Here is a 14910-nt window from a genome sequence, read left to right on the forward strand (position 1 = left end):
GATTCAAAAATGGTGAGTTGTCAACACAAAATTAATCCTACAATGAGGTGACCCAAATTCACTAAATAAATCGAGGGAAAAAATTGCTTAATTATTGAATTTTAACTCATTAAAGTTTTAAACACTAATTATGTATTTTAGTGAAATAACAAATTAATTTAGGATAGTAATTCTCTTGCATGCATGGATATATCTTTAAAATAAATTGCCAACATGTTAAATTACAATTTCTTAAATAAATTAAGCTTAGATTAACTTATCTCAATTGGTCACATATTTTAATTTAGACTTTTAATTAAATTATTGGACATAAAAGGACTTATTTACTATTTAACTCCAATTAATTAATTAAATCCCTAAACATTATTTTTTATTAAAATAAATTATTCTTTATCTTAAATAAATTGTAGGAATATATTCTCGTTATTAAAATTTATGTCATTATTCCAACTTCAGTCCGGCCTCGCTTATTTAACTAAAAAGATAAAAACTAAACTACTGCGTAAAATAACTCAACAAATTTAAAAGAATGAATATAAATCCTCATGCATAAAAAAGATCATTTTAATTTAAATAATAGTAATTATGCATGGCTTATACGTAGTCTGATTTAACGGGTTCTACAGTTTGTATGTATTTTGAGGAGTAACGACTTACTTTTCATGCTTTTTGGTCGGGCGAAACGTGAAGAAGGAAAGATTGTTCGTTTGGGTAGATGGAAAAAAGATTGATTTGAAATTAAGTAAAATAAAATATTAAGCCCATTAAGTTTGAGTATGTTATAGATTAATTATTGTAGATAATTATGGACACAAGATTTATATTTCATCATGTTATCAACTATTCAAATTCTGTAATTGTACTTTATAAATAGATGTCTTCAATGATGAATGAAATATTTCAAGTTATTTTAGCTTTTCTACATTCTTTATTATTCACAACACGTTATGAGCATGAACATTATTCAAGGTAAATCTCATAAATAATTATTCTTATTATTGATGCTCTCGAAATGTTAGATCTCGATTTTCTCGTAACTAAAACGCAGCGGAAGTTTTAATAATTTTAGATCTTGACATTCAAGATACTCTTGTTTGAGCACTCGTATGATTTTTATAAATAAACATACATAGGATGTTTAAAACTTTGACCTTTGGTGAATGATTCATATGATTCATAAGGCTCAAACTATTCTGATGCTAGCGGAAATAGCTCTTGATGTATTTCCTAATAACTTTCTTCATAAACTCCTTCTTCAATTCTTCTGATAAGTCCAAGACCAGAAAATTTGTTCCTCTTCCAAATAGCACTATAATATTTAGAAGAAGTTTTAACGTTGGAGATTAAAATCGAGAGACGACTCAACCCCTAAAAACAATTCAAGGTGGGCGAAATATTTGAGGCTTTGGGAAAAGGAATTTTCGAAAACTACACGGATTGGAGGCTAGGTTTTTAGGTCTCCCACTTAAAAAAAAACTCCATGGCCTAATTATCATAATATAATAATTGGGCCTATTTAATTAACATTAATGGACTTGATTAATTAATTAGACTAGTACAATTAATTTATATAATTAATCAAATTCCATTAAAACTTTATTTATTTAGTATGTTGGACTTATACTTCTACAAGCCTATTTAAATATACTTTTCATTATATTTAATACACTCAACTTTTGAGTTTAATAATTTAAATTCTCAAATAATATAAATTCAACTCCTTGAATTTATTCTCCTCAAATTTTAGAAATTCATAAATTCAACTTCTTGAATTTGAATTTATTTTCTAAAAAATTTAATTATCATAATTCAACTCCTTGAATTTACTATATCATAATTTTATATAAATTCAACTACTTGAATTTATTCTCTCAACGAGAAAAAATGATCCAATGCTTGTGTGACCCTCAATGGCTCAGGGATACAGCTAGCCGTGAGTTCACAACTCTTTGTAATTCAAGACACATAATCCTTTATTCGTACTCACCCTAATTCGCTCCATTCTATGTATCAACATTTGGTTATGAGAATTTCAGAAATCATATTTCTGATTAAAACCATAGAATCATAGTAAGAGCGTCTAGTAGCATCGCCCCATGATTCCCTATATATTACTGATAGTGCCTGCAAGAACTAGTCGATTATGATTAACGTACAGTACGGTCCTTTCATCTTATATATCCCGATCGAATCTACAACTATTGGTCCATCGAGGGTTGAATATTAATTCGATAATTATGTGACACATATAAATAGTGGCATCGCATGTGCTATTGGAGAACTCCTTCTCTAATGTACATCTCATACTCTCGCCAGATATTCCATGCACTATTATTTAATCAGAGCACATAGGATAGCCACACTCTTAGTTGAGCGGTGAATTCCCGACTACAATGCACTGGCTTGTAATGCCCGAGAATTAATCACTGTTAATCAAGGATTATTGACATATAATTTAACGTGATTACGAAAGGGTAAACGGAGACACGATTTAAGATAATCTGTGGCCATTTATTCTGAATTTTAGAATATGTTGCCGAAGCAACACTGCACCCACGCCCTTGCATGTACCGCACCCGCGGTGCATGGACAGAAACTTGGTCAGTTTTATCGAAGGGTGACCGCACCCGCATTGCAAGTATTACCGCACCCGCGGTGCATGACCGCACCCGCGGTCTTGACATGTACCGCACCCGCGGTCGTGCAATTTCAAAATAGATAAGAATGCCGAAGCATGAGCGCACCCGCGGTCTTGAACTTACCGCACCCGCGGTGCGACGTGTTGTGCGAAAATGAGGACACCTCATGACATGCATGCATTGATATATATATAGTGCTGTAATTCCTTCGAAATTGATTGAGAATTGAGGAAAAGGTCCGAGGAGGAAGAAAGAAAATCCTTACGCCTTCTGCGAACAATCCGTCCGTTAGATTTTGAATCCGACTTCGGTATCGAGTTCCTAGCAACGTAGGCTACAACTGGACGTAAGTTTTACTACGTTTTGACATGCTTTGAAGTTATGGTATTGTCAGAATTGAATGGAACTCATATATGTTGTTATTGACGTATTAGACATCATAGAATCGAAGTCAGATTAAGAAACGGACTGAATATGAAATTGTTATGATTTTCGGAGTAGTTTTGGAGCCGATTTGATATCAGAATTGAGTTGTTATTGATTATGGGATATTAGAATTGATATCTGACTGATATGATATGGCTGGATATATTGAGATTACGCCGTTATGTTGTTGAAACAGAATTTGATTGAATTCTGATTATATCCAGTAGTGCTTGAGTGGTGTATTGATACTGTACCCTCGATATTGTGATTGTCAGATTGAGTATTGACAGGCTTCGAGTTCGAGACTTTGACAGAGTCAGAATATCAGAAAGAAAGGTATAAATTAATGTTGAGTTGGGATTGCACAACTCGAGTGAGGTTTGACTCGAGTCTCCCTAAATCACATACTTTCATTTATTGCATTGATATTTGCAATTGATGAGACTTATGATTGTAATCTATTGAATTATAGCCACTGCATGTAATGACTGCTGATTCGCTAGTCATTGATTGATTTGCTTAGATACTGACTGCATGTATTGATTACTGAGTCGTTGAGTCATAGGCTTATTCGCCTAGTCACCGGCTGATTCGTCTGGTTATTGACTGATTCGTCTTATTATAGGCTGATTCGCCTAGTCACCGGCTGATTCGTCTGGTTATTGACTGATTCGTCTAAACTTAAGCTGATTCGCTTAATTACAGGCTGAGTTGTCTGGTTGTTGGCTGATTCGCCTAATTACCGGCTGATTCGTCGGGTTATTGACTGAGTCGTCAATTCTGCGGCTGATTTGCCCAGACACTGGATATATTAATTATATCGATGCCGTTTAGGGATTGATTCATTCCTATCGACTGAGATTCGATATAATTACCTATATCCAGACATCGGGATCCCTAGGTTAGAGTTGAGTCGAGTCTGAGACGACGCGTCAGTGGAGTCGAGTCTGAGACGACGCGTCGGTTGAGTTGAGTCTGATATGACATGTTGATTTACATTGTTTATATCATTCATGATTATTGAATGCTTGATATTGATTTATGTTTCTGATTTGATACAGGTTAAGAATATTTCTGATATATGCTGTTGTATATGCTTTTATATGATTGCATGTATACATTGTTTATACTGGGATATTTATATCTCACCGGAGTTATCCGGCTGTTGTCTTGTTTTGTATGTGTGCATGACAACAGGTGGGGCTGGATCATGGTCAAGAAGAGGATGAGAGAAGATTAGATAGCGTGGAGATCCGGGCTTCGAAGCAACATAGGATTCAGCACTGATATGTAGTTGAACCTAGTTGAATTCTTGTAGATAACACAAGATTTGTATGTTCATGTTTAATATGTAATTTGAGTAAATTACATTACATTTCCGCTTTGTATTTTTAAAAAAAATTTAGACCCTATTTTATGATTGATTAATTAGTCCCAATAATGATTAAGAATTTGATTAGCGTCCGGGTCCCCACAGGCTCCTACATGTGTCGCGATTGTACCCAATCTCGCCACCTGATGACTCTCCTAGAGGCGATAAACGAGTCAAAGCACAAACATAGCATATAGAGCCTCAGTGTTGTTCCGGGTCGTAATGACTAATGGTTTACAATCATAACTACAAACTTATCATCTCGATGAATGATAACCAATTGCAAAGTCCGAGGGAGGGTTGTTCGGTATAATCATCATATGACTACCCATCTTCACGTTTGGACATCTCTATGCCCTTACTAAGAACACGGTACACAACATCACATATGCTAGTCTCGAGCTCAAGCGACCTTTAACCATGTTTTAGGCGACTGAATCGACTAGGAATTAATTTAAATCATACAATGTTTACAAATGAGTTCAACATCGAATTACGATTCGTTTGTATTAAAGTATAATCATGGTCTTTATCTATATTGTTCACATGGGTATAAAGATAAAGAAATAACAAAGCATGAAATAATGAATTATATTAAAATAAAGATTGTTTATTACAACTGAGTCAATAAAATCCCTAGCCAACTGTTGACTTACATGACATTTATTCTAACATGAAGTAGTACAGATTCTATGTTGCATTGGTGTTCTGAAGAACACAATTTTAATTTTATATTAATGCTCTTTTAATAGTACAATTTCGTATTTTATGTTGATCCTCTTGAAGCAACACAATTTTATTATATATATATAAATGTTCCTAAAGTAGCATTACTTTAGTTTTATATTGATGTCTCTGAAATGACACAAAGGTATTTTTAATCTACAAGATCTATTATTGAAACATGATCTATGATTTTAAATATTAAATTTGCCAAGAATATCAGTAAAAACTTGTATTTGTTTGAAATATATGTATAATATATTAATGTGTTCAAGTTAGTTGTTGCGATGCTAATATAATCTTTAGAATTAATTTGAACTAATGTGATATTAAATTAATGATTCATTCTCGTATTAATAGGGAATAATAATGGAAACATAAATGCACATAGTTTTGTTAAAAAAAATTTCTTCCCCTTTTGTTGCTTAAAATACTAGACGATTTTGTGATGTAATAAATAAATAAAAGGAAATCATTTGAACTGTTATTTAAATACTTGAGTTTATAAAAACGATTTTCATTGATTGTTCCCTTAAGTTTTACTGTACAAATATGTTTGTGTAAGATTGTAATATTATGGATTGAGAATTGCCTTTTTGTTCTTTCTTCCTTTTCGGCTTTTATGCACTACTAAATTTATGATATTGGATAAGGCATTGAGGTTTTGAATAACCGTACAATTTTAGTTAAATTTCATAGATAATTTTGTTCATTTTTTATAAAATTTTCTTTGGACTACTGTTATATGTACCATGTTAACTTAAGTGTATAAATTACAATTTATTATATTTTCTACTTTTTCATATGCATGTTTATAATTTTTTAAAAATATTATCACTCTAATTTGATTTCAGTTTTGTGGGGACCCGGACGCTAATCAAGTTCTTAATCATCATTGGGACTAATTAATCAATTATAAAACAGGGTCTAAATTTTTTTTCTTTTTAAAGTGCGGAACGTAGTGAAATCAAACTAATATACATATCAGTATAAAATACAATACAAGTCCTGTACTGCATACATTCAATTAAACTAAGGTTTAACAACTAAAGTCAAGTGTTCCAACCCTATTATACATCATACTCAAAGTCCGGAATCTCCACTCTAATCACGATCTTTCTTCATCTCCTCAACCCTGTACCTGTCCCACCTGTTGTCATGTACACATACAGACAAGACAACAGCCGGATAATTCCGGTGAGAATATAATCCCAGTATAAATCAACGAAACATGCAATCATATAAACAAATATAAAGCATGTAACAGGTAACAGCAATATGTATCAAAATCTGAAACATAATCAATCATAAACTGTCGACAATGCGCGTAACTCTACAATTCAGACTAGACTCAATCCTAGTCTAGGATCCCGGTTTCCAGACATTGGCATTCCATATCAACCAACAGTAATAGAAAAGACTACAGTTCTATCCACGTCGATATAGCATCGATCACCAGTAATAGAAGAAGCTCTGATTCTATCCACATCGGTATAGTATCGATCACCAGTAATAGAAGAAACTCCAATTCTATCCACATCGATATGACATCGATCATCAGTAATAGAAGAAGTTATAATTCTATCCACATCGATACGGTACCGATCACCAGTAATAGAAGGAGCTACAATTCTATCCACATCGATAGCCAATCATCCGGTGACAACCTATGGCACTATCGCCAATACACTATCTTATGACATCGTGCAATGTGCCCGTGGCGATCCCACCACCATTAGGCACTTCTGTCATAAGATTACTTTTCTAATACCTGCCATCTATAAATCAAGAGAACAAGTACATCAATCCACTCAATGCAATATCAATGCAATAAAGTAAAGTATGTGATTTAAGGAAACTCAAGTCTAAACCGACTCAAGTCGATCTCCCAATACCACATTGACTTATACCTTTCGTTTGTAGTCTCGGTCTAAAGCAATCGAAGTTCTGAACTCAAGACTGTCTCTGTAAATCTGAAACAATATATCAAGAATCATAATATCAATATTTCATTCTCAATTCAACTCTGAATCTGATTAATCTGAATTAATTCAAATCAGCGGTATAACGGCACAATCTCAGTATTCCCGTCAATACCATATCACCAGTTATTAATTACAAATCATAACCCATATTCGATACAATTTGTTATCAGTCTATAATCCAAATCTATTCAATTCCCAATCAATATAATCAGAAAATCATAACAATTCCATAATCGATCTGACTTCGATTCTACGATGTCTAACATATCCCGAACACCACATAATGATCAAATAATAATTCCTCCAATATCATAATTTCAATTGATAATAGAACTCAATGAAACTTACATCCTTGTGTAGCTCTTAGTGAGAGGATCTCAGAACTGTGCTCGGATTAAAAATCAGATCGCCGGTACTTGAAAAATCAAATTTCTAACACACGAAGAAGCTTGAGGGTTTAGGCTATGGTTCTCTCAATTCTCGTTGCTGGAAACCTGAATTAGATGGATGAGTTTACACGTTTAAGTGCATGTCAAGACATGTGTCCCACTCAAATTCCAATATTATCAATTTAGCCCCTGAATTCTTCACTATTTGCAATTCAGCCCTCAATAACTCTTTTTAATTCTATTTCAATCCTAATTAATTAGAAAAACCGTGAAATTTAATTCATCATTCCAAAATTCATAAATTAAATAATCTCGGATTAAAATGATATAATCTCGGGCCTTACAATTCTCCCCGTCTGAGACATGATTTCGTCTTCGAAATCTCAAGCAATCATATCCTAGGCAATCAAATCAGAAATAACCGAAACTGAAATAGTAAACTCACATCAGTGGAATAATTCTGGGAATTCCTGTCTCATATCTGATTCAGTCTCCCAAGTAGCTTCTTCAGTGCCATGACGAGTCCATTGAACTTTCACCATAGGAATCATTTTTGTTCTGAGTTGTTTTTCTTTAAGATCGATAATCTGGATCGGTTTCTCGACATAACTCAATGTCTCATCCAGCTCAGTCTCGTCTGGTGGAATAACATGAGAATCATCGGAGAGATATTTCCGCATCATAGATACATGGAAGACATTATGTATCCCTGATAAAGAAGGCGGCAATGCGAGTCGATAGGCACGATCTCCTATCTTCTCGAGAATCTCATATGGACCAACGTATCGTGGAGACAACTTTCCTTTCTTGCCAAATCTGACAACACCCCTAAAAGGAGAAATTTTCAGCAATACTCGATCTCCTACCTGAAATACCAACGGTCGTCGTATGATGTTGGCATATTTAGCTTGACGGTCCTGAGATGCCTTCATTTTCTTTTGAATCAGTTTCACTTTTTCAGTCATATCTCTGATCATATCAGGTCCAGTCTCCGGAACTTTAGAGATAACATCCCAATAAAGAGGGGATCGACACTTTTTTCCGTACAACGCTTCAAAAGGTGCCATCTCAATACTCGTTTGATAGCTGTTGTTGTACGAAAACTCGCAAAGTGGCAATGCATCTTGCCAATTAGTGCTAAAATCAAGCGCTACAGCTCTCAGCATATCTTCCAATGTCTAGATCGTACGCTCTGACTGTCCGTCAGTCTGTGGATGATATGCGGTACTTAGATGTAACTTCTTACCGAGAGCCTGCTGCAAACTCTGCCAGAAGTGCGAAGTAAACCGATGATCACGGTCTAAACAATCGAATTTGGCACTCCGTGCAGTCTGACCACCTCTCTAACATAAATATCGGCCATCTGATCATATCGGTACGTCATCTTGTATGGAATAAAACATGCAGATTTTGTCAATCGATCGATCACAACCCAAATTGCATCACCACCTCGGGAGGATCGTGGCAACTGTGTCACGAAATCCATGGAAATGTGATCCCATTTACATTCAGAAATCGACAAACTCTGTAAAAATCCTCCTGGTTTCTTTCTTTCATCTTTCACCTATTGGCAATTCAGACACTTGGCTACAAATTTAGTAATATCAGATTTCATTTGTTTCCACCAATACTGTGTCTTCAGATCATTATACATTTTCCTGCCCCCAGGATGAATGCTAAAACGACTGTTGTGCGCTTCTGCTAGTATCCGCTGCCTCAAATCTGAAACATTCGACACAACAATGCGATTATTCACATACAATACACTGTCACGTACCTGATACTCTGATCGATGTCCTGCTCTGACCATCGCAATCGAGTTCTAAACATTCTGATCAAATTTTTGAGCCGCTTTAATGCTCGAAATCAGCTCTGGTTCAGCCCTAATAGTACATAATCTCAAAGGCTGACGATCTGTTTCAAATACTAATCCAGACAAACAGCAGTCTTCTATCAAATTTGAGACACCGATCGTCGATAATGATAGAGAACATACCTTTCGACTCAGTGCATCTGCTGCTGTATTGGATTTCCCCGGATAGTATTTGATTTCACAATCAAAATATTTCAATAAATCCAGCCATCTTCGCTGTCTCATGTTAGCTCAGACTATGAAAACAGATATTTCAAACTTTTATGATCAGAATATATTTCAAACTTCTCACCGTACAGATAGTGGCGCCATATCTTCAATGCAAAGACTATGGCTGCCAATTCAAGATCATGAATTGGATAATGAGATTCATGGGGCTTCAATTGTCTTGAGTCATAAGCGATAACATGCCCTCGCTGCATCAAAACACAACCCAATCCACGGTGAGATGCATCACAATAAACCACAAAATCACTAGTACCTGACAGAATAGTCAACACCGGAGCACTGGTCAATCTTTTCTTCAGTTCTAGAAAGCTGGTCTGACATTATTCAGACCACACAAATGGAGCATTCTTTTGAGTCAACTGTGTAATCGGTTTGGCAATACTGAAAAAATCTTTAATAAAGCGTCGATAATATCCTGCCAAACCCATAAAACTGCGAATCTCTGGCACAGAAATCGGACTCGGCCAAGAAATCACGGCTTCAACCTTGCTGGGATTGACTGATATCCTATCTCCAGATATAATATGTCCCAGAAATACTACCTGTCTCAACCAGAACTCACATTTTGACAGTTTTGCATACAGTTTCTCAGCCCTCAGAATTCGCAACACTGTTCTCAAATTCGCAACAGTGTTCTCAAATTCTCGGCATGCTCTATAATATTCTTGGAATAAATCAAATATCATCGATGAATATAATCACAAAATCATCGAGATATCTCTGAAACACACGGTTTATTAATCCCATAAATACCGCCGGTGCATTCGTCAAACCAAACGGCATGACAATAAATTCATAGTGTCCATACCTGGATCTGAATGCTGTCTTTGAGATATCAGAATCCCTGACTCTCAACTGATGATATCCAGATCTCAAATCGATCTTGGAATACATTAAAAAACCCTGCAACTGATCAAACAGATCATCAATGCGAGGCAATGGATATTTATTCTTTACCGTTGCCTTGTTCAGTTGCCGGTAGTCGATACAAAGTCTCATCGACCCATCTTTCTTCCTCACAAACAGTACTGGAGCACCCCAAGGAGATACACTCGGTCTGATATATCCCTTGGCTAGTAAATCCTCCAACTGTTCTTTCAACTCTTTTAACTCGATCGGTGCCATCCGGTATGGGGCCCTCGAAATCGGAACGGTTCCTGGCATCAACTCGATGCTGAAGTCTATTTCTCGAATCGGAGGTAATCCAGGAATCTCGTCTGGAAAGACATCAGCAAATTCACACACCACTGCCAAATCCGCCAACGATGGGCTCGATTTCAGTAAATCAACTGAATATACCAGGAATTCATCCGCTCCCTTCTGCAATAATTGAGTCATATTCATTGCAGATATCAAAGGAATTCTAGCACGAGAACCCTTACCATAAAATTTCCACTCCTCAGCCATTTCAGGTCTGAATCGAACAATCTTGTGGAAACAATCGACTGTAGCCCTGTACTTGGTTAACGTATCGATACCGATAATACAATCAAAATCAGATATTCCAAGCACAATACAGTCCAATTCAATCGTATGCCCATCGTACTGCAGTATACAAGGTTTCACAGATTTCACTGATATCAAACTTGTTCCTAACGGAGAAGAAACAGACACTACCGCAGACAATGACTCAATAGGTAACGCATGACTCAATGCAAATCTCTCAGAAATAAAAGTATGCGATGCACCAGTGTCAATCAGCACATATGCAGGATAACCAGAAATAAAACAGTTACCAGCTGATAGGTGGTGTTTTTACGTGTTTATTGCATTAGTTTTATTTGTGTTTGCATTGTGCATGCATGCATTTCATTTACATTTTGTTAATTTTAGAGTAATCATTTGCATTTTATCATATCTCACTGTTGGGTGATGAATTTGCAGGAAAAATGGTCGGAAAACGGAAAATATAGCAAAGTGTGCAAAGTTGAAGAATTCGGACAGAATACTCGGCGCCCGAGCGGTAGAATTTTACCGCCCGGGCGCGAAAGATGACTAATTGAGCAAGCCTTACAGAAAGTTGGCGCCCGAGCGGTACTTTTATACCGCCCGGGCACGAGAAGACGAAGTGCCAGACAGAAAGTTGGCGCTCGGGCGGTACTTTTCTACCGCCCGAGCGCGAATGCCGCACCAGCCGAGGGACATCACAGAAAGTTGGCGCTCGAGCGGTACTTTTCTACCGCCCGAGCGCCGCCTATTTTTGGAAATTATTGTGCGCGATTCTCTACCTTATTTTGGAGGTGTGGTTGATATGGTAAGGCTATTGCACGCTTTTGAGGGATATTCAGACATTACTGAAGGAGCACAAGGAGTTTTTGGAGAGCTTTTGCACTTGGATTGAAGATTCGACGGTTTCCGGGCATCGTTCTTCGCAGATTTCGTCACGTCTCGTATTTCTAGTTTATTTTCCTTTATTTAAATATTGTTTTGCTTATTTTAATTATGAATTCTAGTAGCTAAACTTTCATATTTGTTGGGATTAAAGGGGATCCTACCCCGAACGTTGAATCGAATTAATTTATATTTTGATTGTGCGTTATTCTTGATTTTACTACTGTTTTATCGTGTCATTAAAGAATAGATAACTTTAACGACGTTTTTATATCACGAGTGAGTTCGAGAGAATAACGAGTGATAGGATCGAGTAGTAGAATTCGTGGATCTACAATTTACATAGATATATGAAATTGGATACGTGCCGATAGTCATAGTCCTTAGGGTCGAAAACTAGGGGATTTCATCAATCGAAATGCGATTCATTCTTGATAAATAATTAAAGACATTTAATTACTTCATTAAGTGAATTAGTTTGGCATAGCTCGAGAGAGTGTGTTCAATAGATTAGGAAATCCTGTCGGAAGCGTAGATCACGATCGAACGAATTAATTGATTAACGAGGGGTAGGTGAACCGAGATTCCCAGCAAATCCATTTCTCATTGAGTTTAATTCAATCATTTTAGATATAAATTCTCATTCATTACTTGTTGAGTCATTTTAATTGCATATTTAATTGAGTATAGTAGGAATAATCACACAAATCAATTTTCGTTGCTAAATGTTAAATAACTGAAATATAATTGTTAAACACAGTCTTCAGCGGAACGATACTCGTACTCATGTACACTATATTATAACTTGACATCGTGCACTTGCGATCAATTTTTGAGCATACAAAATAATATTTTATTGGGGATTTCACTGTGCAAGTTTTGCTCGATCAAGTTTTTGGCGCCGTTGCCGGGGACTGTTAATCTACAATTTTATTTTTAGTTATTTCCTTTAGCATTATTTCATTTCTCTTGAGATAACACTTCACATTTTCTTACAGATATCCCTTCCAGTGCATGCCAAAGTCACTTGACGTGGAGCTTGAATTCGATCCTGAAATTGAAAGAACCTTCCGCAGAAGGAGACAACAGCAGAGGCTTAAAGAACTTATGGAGAGACACGAGCCAGAACGCGAGGAGGAACAGCGTGAGGAGAGACATATCGAGATGCCACGCCGCATACCAATGCTGGAGTATGCCCAACCTTCTTTGGAGGGTGCACGCCCTAGCATTGTGAGACCTATCGTGCGGGCAAATCACTTCGAAATCAAACCAGCCATTATCCAGATGATTCAGAACACCGTCCAATTTGGAGGAACTGCTGTGGACGATCCAAACACACACATCGCGGATTTCCTTGAGATTTGCGATACTTTTAAATTTAATGGAGTTTCTGATGATGCTGTTAGACTGCGTTTATTTCCTTTCTCTTTGCGTGATAAAGCTAAAGCTTGGTTGAATTGTTTACCTGTAGGTTCGATCGCTACATGGGAGGACATGGCGAAGGCGTTTCTCATCAAATACTTTCCTCCATCGAAGACCATGAAGCTGCGGGCAGACATCACAACATTTGCTCAGTTCGATCAAGAGTCACTATATGAGGCGTGGGAGCGTTTCAAAGATCTATTACGAAGATGCCCCCATCACGAGTTGCCACTTGGGTTAGTCGTTCAAACCTTCTATTATGGCTTACTTACTCCTAATCGTACTATGATAGATGCTGCTGCTTGTGGAAATCTATTGAGAAAAACTGCTGAGGAAGGCTATGAGCTACTGGAGGAGATGGCTGCTAGCAGTTATCATCCTCAATCTGACAGGAACAACCAGCGGAGAAGTGCCGGAGTTCACCAGGTAACTGATTTTTCTGTTATTACTGCACAACTTGACGCTCTAAACAGGAAAATAGACGGCTTGAATGTGGGTGGCACGGCTATGCGTCTTCAAGAGATATTCTGTGAAAAGTGTGGAGGAGAGCACTATGTGAAAGACTGTCAAGATGGAAATCCCTTCTATGTGCAAAATGAGGCACCGGTGAATCAAGTCGGAGTCCAAAATCGCCCAAGGAATGACCCTTATTCGAACACATACAATCCTGGGTGGAGGCAACATCCTAACTTCTCATGGGGCGGTCAAAACAGTCAAACTAGACCGCAAGGAGGACAACAATATGGCAAACAACCGATGTATAGATCCGATCCTCCTAGAGAAGAAAAGTCCAACTTGGAACAAATGATGTCTAAGTTTATTTCATCCACTGAAACTCGACTCCAAAACCAAGATGCATCAATAAAGGGACTCGAGAATCAAATTGGACAGTTGGCCAAGATGATAGCAAGTAGAGAGCAAGGCACCTTGCCAAGTAACACAGAGACGAATCCAAAAGAGCAAGTGAAGGCTATTGAGTTGAAAAGTGGGAAAGTTTTGGAGTCAAGGGAAAAAGAGAAAACTCAAACAGTGGATGAGCAACCCGCGACATCTAAAGGTAAGTCTTCTAACTCCACACTAGCACCCACTGCACAACCAAAAATCGTTATACCTCCTCCTTTCCCTGCAGCACTTAAAAAAGCAAAACTAGATGCACAATTCGGTAAGTTTCTCGAGGTGTTTAAAAAGTTGCATATTAATATTCCCTTTGCCGATGCTCTAATGCAAATGCCTAGCTATGCTAAATTTTTGAAGGATATCTTAGCAAATAAGAGGAAGTTGGAGGATCATATGACAGTCAACTTAACTGAAAATTGCTCCGCTTTGGTGCAAAACAAAATCCCACCTAAGCTAAAAGACCCAGGGAGTTTCTCTATTCCTTGCATGATTGGTGATGTTGTTTTTCATAAAGCATTATGTGATCTTGGTGCAAGTATTAATCTGATGCCATTTTCTGTGTTTAGGAAACTTGGTTTGGGAGAGCCTAAGCCGACGAGGATGTCCTTGCAACTGGCTGACAGAT

At 36.9% G+C, this 14910-nt stretch overlaps 1 non-coding gene across 1 annotated transcript; it reads right to left on the minus strand.

The window, feature by feature from the left end:
* Positions 1-13509: 13509 nt before the first annotated feature.
* On the minus strand, positions 13510-13615 carry LOC140833196 (small nucleolar RNA R71). Its single transcript, XR_012118329.1, has one exon. It is a non-coding gene; the product is annotated as a small nucleolar RNA R71 (small nucleolar RNA).
* Positions 13616-14910: the final 1295 nt, after the last annotated feature.

This window comes from Primulina eburnea, chromosome 5 (assembly GCF_022965805.1).
Source record: "Primulina eburnea isolate SZY01 chromosome 5, ASM2296580v1, whole genome shotgun sequence".
In the NCBI taxonomy this organism is placed as follows: Eukaryota; Viridiplantae; Streptophyta; class Magnoliopsida; order Lamiales; family Gesneriaceae; genus Primulina; species Primulina eburnea.